At 45.7% G+C, this 6,894-nt stretch overlaps 1 long non-coding RNA gene across 1 annotated transcript; it reads left to right on the plus strand.

Moving 5' to 3' along the window:
• Positions 1–270: 270 nt before the first annotated feature.
• On the plus strand, positions 271–4,235 carry LOC146395495 (uncharacterized). Its single transcript, XR_014831071.1, has 2 exons — positions 271–559; positions 1,225–4,235. It is a non-coding gene; the product is annotated as an uncharacterized LOC146395495 (long non-coding RNA).
• The last annotated feature ends 2,659 nt before the right edge of the window (positions 4,236–6,894 follow it).

Consider the following 6,894-nt stretch of genomic DNA (forward strand, 5'->3'; position numbering starts at 1 on the left):
CCGTGTCTTCAACCTATGACTGACAGAGACAGTTACCCCCGCCCAGAAGACGTGTGCTTTCAAAAAGAGAATCCAAGTGCGAACAAACAGATCTGCAATCTGTGAACTCCTGTGCTGGGTGACCTCGTACATGACAGCCGAGCGCATTCTTGGCAGACAGCCTTGGGGGGAGGGGATACCTCCGCAAGATGCTGCCCCCGAGCTCCTCCTGCGTGTCAGGGCTCCTTCTCTTCCTCTCCCGGAATTCCCGGTCTAACAGCGCAGACATTCAGATCAGGGGCAGCCAGTTACTCAGAGAAGGCTGGTGCCCCACTTGCCGTCATGGAAGCCAGGCTTCCCTGGGAGAGGCGGTCCCGGTCCTGGGCCAGGCCAGCGTGGGCTGTGGCCAGCGGCTGACATCATGGCCTCGCAGAGGCACAAAGGCAAGGAGGAAGAGGCCACCATGAGCGACAACTTCCCCAGGCCAGGAAGATCCTTGCCACCAACTAGAACCCTTTCCTCATCAGGGAAAAGGAAGCCCTTCAGCCTTACTATTCTAGGAATCACTGAATTCCTTAAGGTAAGCCAGCAAGGCACCATCTCTGGGTCATTGCAGGTCACCTCCCATTACAGCTAAAAGTGAAAGTGGCCAATTAAGCTGTGACTTCTTAGCAGTTGTCCCAAGGGGCCATTGATTAGCCAACTGATTAACAGATTTCAAGTCTCTCTTCTACTGACTGGTGGATTTTTACCAAAAAGAGAACTCAAAGCTCAGCTCCCAGCCCATCAGGCATTCTGTCTGCTCGAGATGCCAGAATCAGGGATGCAGAACAACTTGTCTAAAGGCAAGTGCTGTGGAATAGAGTCCTGAGTCCAGGACATGCAGAAACATCAGGTTGATCTGGAAAGTTCTTGTGAAGCAGGAGCTGCTTCCCTTTTCGTTCCATCTACCGGTGGGCAGCATAAGTTTTGGGGAGAAAGGGACAGGAAGCAGGCTTGGGGCCAGCCACGGCAGAAGCCACTTAAAATGATACGTCCTGTGGTTGCAGGGGCAGCCTCTCGGGTCCCCTGGGGATCACCCATCCCGCCCCCCAGTCTGAGAAGTATCCTAGCCCTGCCTCAGGGCCCTGGGCCACTGGGGAGCTGCAGGAAAGCATTACAGAGCTTCTCTCAAATGACACTCTCTGTCCCGTGGCTGATGCTGTGGCTGGGGATTTTTAATGGGCCCATAAATTATCTTTACAGCTGTCTGTGTTTGTTTGGAAAACACTGGAGTTATCAGCTGGATCCTGAAAGAGTTTCATTTCACTCTTGAGGCAGGCCTTATTTTTGGCCTGGCAATTTGGAGAGCAGCACCTCCTCATGAAAGGGAAAAGGAGCCAAAAAGACTTGACTTTTCTAAGAAGTTTCACGGACTGCAGAGAGAAAAAATGATGCTGGAGGCGAAAGTCCACCTAACAAGGAAACGCAGGCCAAAGGCAGGAGGCCCCTTTCATGGGTCTCACACTCAGAGGCGAACCCCTAGTTAACATATGGTTGTTCTTTAAAAGTTTGGAAGAAGGGCCTCTGCAGGTTCCTTTTGCACTAGACTTCACAAACGATGCAGCCGGTTCTGTCAAGCCGGTCTGTTTTCTAAGTTCCTCCTTGTATTCTCGAAGGACTCAGGGGAGAAAATGGCCATCTCAGATGTAAGGCTACGAGCCAAAGGCCCCCTGGACACATCAGGCTCCAGGCTCACCCCCAGGTTCCATCTGGAACTGGCTGGGCCTCATCTGAGAGCACACATCTGTCCTAGAGCAAAGTCCCTTGTTTGACCTGAGATGTCCTTGCTGGTTCCACACACTCCCCGGCCACATCCTGAATGCCTTTGGACTCTCAGGTAACAGGAGCCTCCTTAGAGGACCCAGAATTAGGGTGAACAGAGGAGTTGTAGTCATTTCCTACAGCTGTTGTAACCCCTTCCCACACACAGGGGAGTTTACAGCAACACAGATTTATTCGCTTACGATCTGGGATACCGGAAGTCTGAACTCAGCCTTAGAGCCTCCTTCATCGAGTGTCTGCTGGCTCCAGGAGAGGAGTCCATCCCTGTCTCTTCCAACTTCCAGGGGCTGCCCACCGTCCGTGGCTCATCGTGTGTCTTCCTTGCTCTCGCCAAGGACTCGATGGTCACATCTCCCACGTTTCTATATGAAACTCCCCTCTGCCTCCCTCAATAAGGATGCACAATGGGTGCTTTCTGTTGTAGGTTGGTTTTGTTTTGTTTTTTTTTTTTTTGTAATCGTATTTTTTAACTTAATAAAGTAGGTCTTTGCTCATATTTCCCCTCGATGAGGCTTCCCTGAGACCCTTACACCCACCTTCACGACTCACCCCCTTCCTCTGTGCTTTATCTTTCTCCACGGACTTATCGCCAACCAATAATTGTTTTAGTGATTTTCTGTCTCTCCTCTAGAATGTAAATTCTCCTCCAGAACGTAAATTCCATGAGGGCAAGACGGTCGCCTGTTTTCTTCAGTCCTATATTCCTAGAGCCTAGAACAGATAACGCATCACAAGCACTCCGTTTGCTGACTGAATGAATGAAAGCGTTGAAAGAAAGGAAAAAGCATGTCATTTTTACAAGCAAACATCAGAGGCATCCTGTTCTCCTAAGGCAGACCCAGAGGATGCTGACAGTGACACTCCTGTGGCTCAGGTGTCCCTATCAGCTTGGGACAAGGTGTTTGCTATCTCAGTGCCCCAAGGGGGTATTGCTGCCAGAGGGCAGCCAGCCCTTTGCTTGGGCGGTGGGTTTGCGGTGTTACCTGCCCATCCTAATGCTTTAGGCTGTGTGTACAGAGCCTGCAGCCCCTGGAGATTTGCCTCACAACCAGCTTCCCATAACTGCTCACCGCATTGGTGGAAGTGGGCCAGATCTCCTCCCAGCTACAGGGGAACAGCTGGTCAGGGAGCCGTAAACAAAGCCAGGTGCTAACTACTTCCTGCCCAGTAGCGACGTTCAGAAGCTTAGCTCAACCTTCAGCCTCAAGAGTCTGCTGTGCAATCTGTAGCCCTCCTTCCAGAGACGTGAGAGAGAAAGACAATCCCCAGAGCCACCGCATTCCGGATAATCCAAGAGCTGAAACTTTCCCTCTTGCAAAACAGTGTGGGGACTTTCCTGGCCCCAACCACAACTTGGTGTTACAACCAACTGGGGGAAAACCTAAAGATTTTTTGCTTTTGAATCTCTAGGGAAAATGTTGTTGTGTTTATGAGTGTTTTTAATTCAATTTTTTTGGTAAATTGTTAAAATACTATTATGAAACCACCAAAGAAAATCCATCAAGCGTCATCTCACCACCCCAACATTACAGTTCTCTTTTTCTGAGGTCTACTTCCTGTCCGTGCTGGTACATGCATAAATTATCACATCATTATCATCATGCTGCATACACTGGTTTGCACTCTGGATCTAAAAAAAATTTTTTTTACTAAAAGATGTTTTTAGGAGTTCCTGTTGTGAAACAGTGAAAACAAATCCGACCAGTATCCAGGAGGACGAAGGTTCGATCCCTGGCCTCTCAGTGGGTCAGGGATCGGCATTGCCCTATGGTGTGAGAGAACATGGAAGAGAATCTCTAAAGTCTCAACCGGCCATGCATTGCTGCCACCGCCACCCCTTCTGTGCTCAACCAAATGCCACAGCACAGCAGTTCTCAGACCTTTGGTTGTGTGACCTCATCACTCTCTTAAAAATTATTGAGTACTTCAAAGAGCTTTTGTGGGGGGAGGGGGTGTTATATGTACCAATATTTGCTGAAGTAGAAGTTAAGACTGTGAAATTAAAAAAAAAATATGTATGTATTCATTAAAAAGTAATAATCCTGTGATATGTCATCATAAAGACATTTCCATGAAAAAGTAACCATACTTTTCAAAACAAAGGAAATTTTGGTGACAAGACTGGCATTGTTTTGCACTTTTACAAATTTCTTTAAAGTCAGCCTTAATACAGGACATCTGGATCCTTCATAACTGCTTCTGCATTCAGTCTTTGTAATACATTGTTTTGGTTGAAGTATATGAAGAAAATCCAGCCTCATCCAGATGTGTAGTTGGAAAAGGGAGGAGTATTTTAATAGCCTGTTCAAATAATTGTGGATGTTCTTCTTTGTTCCTCCCCAAATCTTGACAAGTGGGAGTTTATTAAAGATTCGTTGTAATGTGGAACGTGAAGTGATATCAATAAACTTTTTATATCTGTTACATGGAAATGCATTTGTCTGTCTTGCACTTGGGATGGCTCTCTTCCTCATGCATGATGTGGAAACATCAGACATTGGGTACATTGGTCGTTTGGAAGAAAGCGGCTCACTGAGTTAGAGTTTTCTACTGCTGACACATTTCATTATAAAGAATTTTAAAAATCACATTTGTTCATATCACCACTGAGCTCATCAGAAAAATCTTTAAATACTGGGATGCTTTCAAGCTCATAGTAAGAACACAAGTTTCCCCCCAAAAAAATTTTTTTTTGCTTAAAACTTGAATTTTCTCATTAGTAACACATGCTATCAGTTGTTTTCCTTGAACTGAGACTCAGTATTCATTTTCCAAAAGATATCTGCCAGATACTCTAATCTCAATAGCCATAGTTTGTCAGTCATTCTGTCAAGTAAAAATGGTGCTCCGTGAAAAATGCAATTAGTTCAGCTTGTAACTCAATCAATTGCACAAGGGCTTTTCCTTAGGACCACCAGTGTCTTTAGGTTTTCAGCAGAACTGCTTTAGACTTGCCATTTCAACACACAGGATATTAAAAAGATGTTCTTGTGTGATCTTGACTCTTAAAAAAATATACATGAGTATGTCATGACAAAAAAATATAATTTTAATACCACACTGTATTAGGGCATAAAGCCAGTGCTTTAATTGATGTTGTGGTGTCAACAGTTTAATCCACCATTGCTTTTGCACCATTCAGTAAGAAATGCAAATAGCACCATGGTGTTATTATGAAGATAATTTGAGTTTACAAACTGAAAGTGTCCCAGAGGACTCCCACCCCCTGCCAGCAAGGGTCTATAAATCAGAACTTGAGAACTGCTGCTCTAGGAAGGCTTTGAGATAACCACTCTGAACAAAAGAATCCTTAACTACTATAGCATTAGCCTCAGACTCTTATCTGGAGAGAGACGAGTGGGGCATATGTGAGTTATAAGGACCCTTTCGATCCCGCTACAACTATTCTAAAAGAGAACTGAGGATCCTTGGCAACTTTTTCCTAAGTCACACCCTTTTCCTCAGCCTTCTGGGTCTTATCAATCTGACGGTAAAAAGAAGCACCTAAAGATATCCCAGAGTGACATCACCAAGACGGCGACATGAGTTGTCTTGACTTTGCTCCCTCTCCCAAGAACTAACAACTATTCAAGAACAAGACACCATTGAGAGAATACTAAACCAGGGTGGGGGGGGGGTGCTGAGCCTGAAGCAACCCACCCCACACACAACACACACACACACACACACACACACACACACACACACACCCAGCACCAGAGAGACCAAGACAGATTGCATTGGAAAGAAAGAGAAAGGGCTACACACTGAGTGCCTTGCCCCTCCCTCAGCATTGTGGGTGGCTTTACAGATACCTCTACTCTGATTTTGCCCCATGGGGACTTCAGGAGAATCTGTGGGGCTCAACCACCACGAATCTAACTGTGATGGAGCAGGGGGGAGGGACTTGCAACAACCAGCATGGGGACCTTGGGATGTGAGTCAACCTAAGTTAAGACAGCAAAGAGCTTGACCAGTTTTAGAACTGCTTCTCCCACTACACCCAGGTATGGAATCTAATTTATATTGCTCCTCCTTGCTGAATACGTCTTTCAGCCTCTGACTAGGGAACCTAGCCAGAGCACACAGGAAGCTGCATAGCTCAATCAACAGCCCTGTGTACAGTGGCATTTGAACAGAGAATGCAGCCCATGGCTCCCCGACCTGCAGAGCAAAACTGGTGAGCTCATCTGACCAGGGAATTCAGTGGACACTCTGGTCTGATTCAGGATCCCAAACAATGAGCTGTCCAGGCCCTAGGTCTCATCCCATTATCCTGCCAGAGCAGGTCAACTAATTCATAGCCCAGCCTAACTGAGAATATAGTGCGCAGTCCTGACCATCTAGTTAAGCCCAACCAGAGACTCAAGCTACTGCAGAGACTCACTTGGTAGTGAAACAAGGCAGCAGTCTCATCCAGCTGTTTTCAGCCAGTGGCAGACACCCCTATCCTCATCCCTCAGAGCTCAAACAGTTGCCTTGCTCCCAAACATACAATTATAGCAGGACACACCTGCCCAAGGACTTTACCAGCAAGCACACTCAGAAGCCCAAACTGAGCCAGTGGAAGAGAACTACCTCTGCCAAAGCAAACCTGTAAAGTCAGGAAGACGAGGCCAGCTACTCAAGTGTGTGGATATCCAATGTAGGGAATCAGAGATCATGAAAAATCAGGTACATAGGACACCAGCAAAGGAAATTAATAAAGTTCCAATAACTGACCCTAAAGAATAGAGATCTGTGATAGGTCAGACAAAGAATTCAGCATGATCCTCTTAAGGAAGTTTAGTGAACTGCAAGTAGGCACAGACAGACAACTAAACAAAATCAGGGAAACAACACATGAACAAAACAAGTTCAGCAAGGAAATAGCAACCACTAAAAAAGAAAAAAAAAAAACCAAAGAAATCCTAGATTTGAAAAATATAATAACTGAGCTGAAAAAGAGGTAGACTTGACCATGCAGAAGAAAGAATTAGTGACCTAGAGAATAGCACATTACCCAGCCAGAGGAGATTTAAAAAAAAAAAAAAAAAAAAAAAAAAAAAAACGAATAAAAAAGAGTGAAGAATTGCTATGGGACACAATGAA

Source organism: Sus scrofa, chromosome 16 (genome assembly GCF_054392235.1).
Source record: "Sus scrofa isolate SSC_HxYL_T2T_F1_AM1 chromosome 16, Sscrofa_HxYL_maternal_Yorkshire_Landrace_v2.0, whole genome shotgun sequence".
Taxonomy (NCBI): domain Eukaryota; kingdom Metazoa; phylum Chordata; class Mammalia; order Artiodactyla; family Suidae; genus Sus; species Sus scrofa.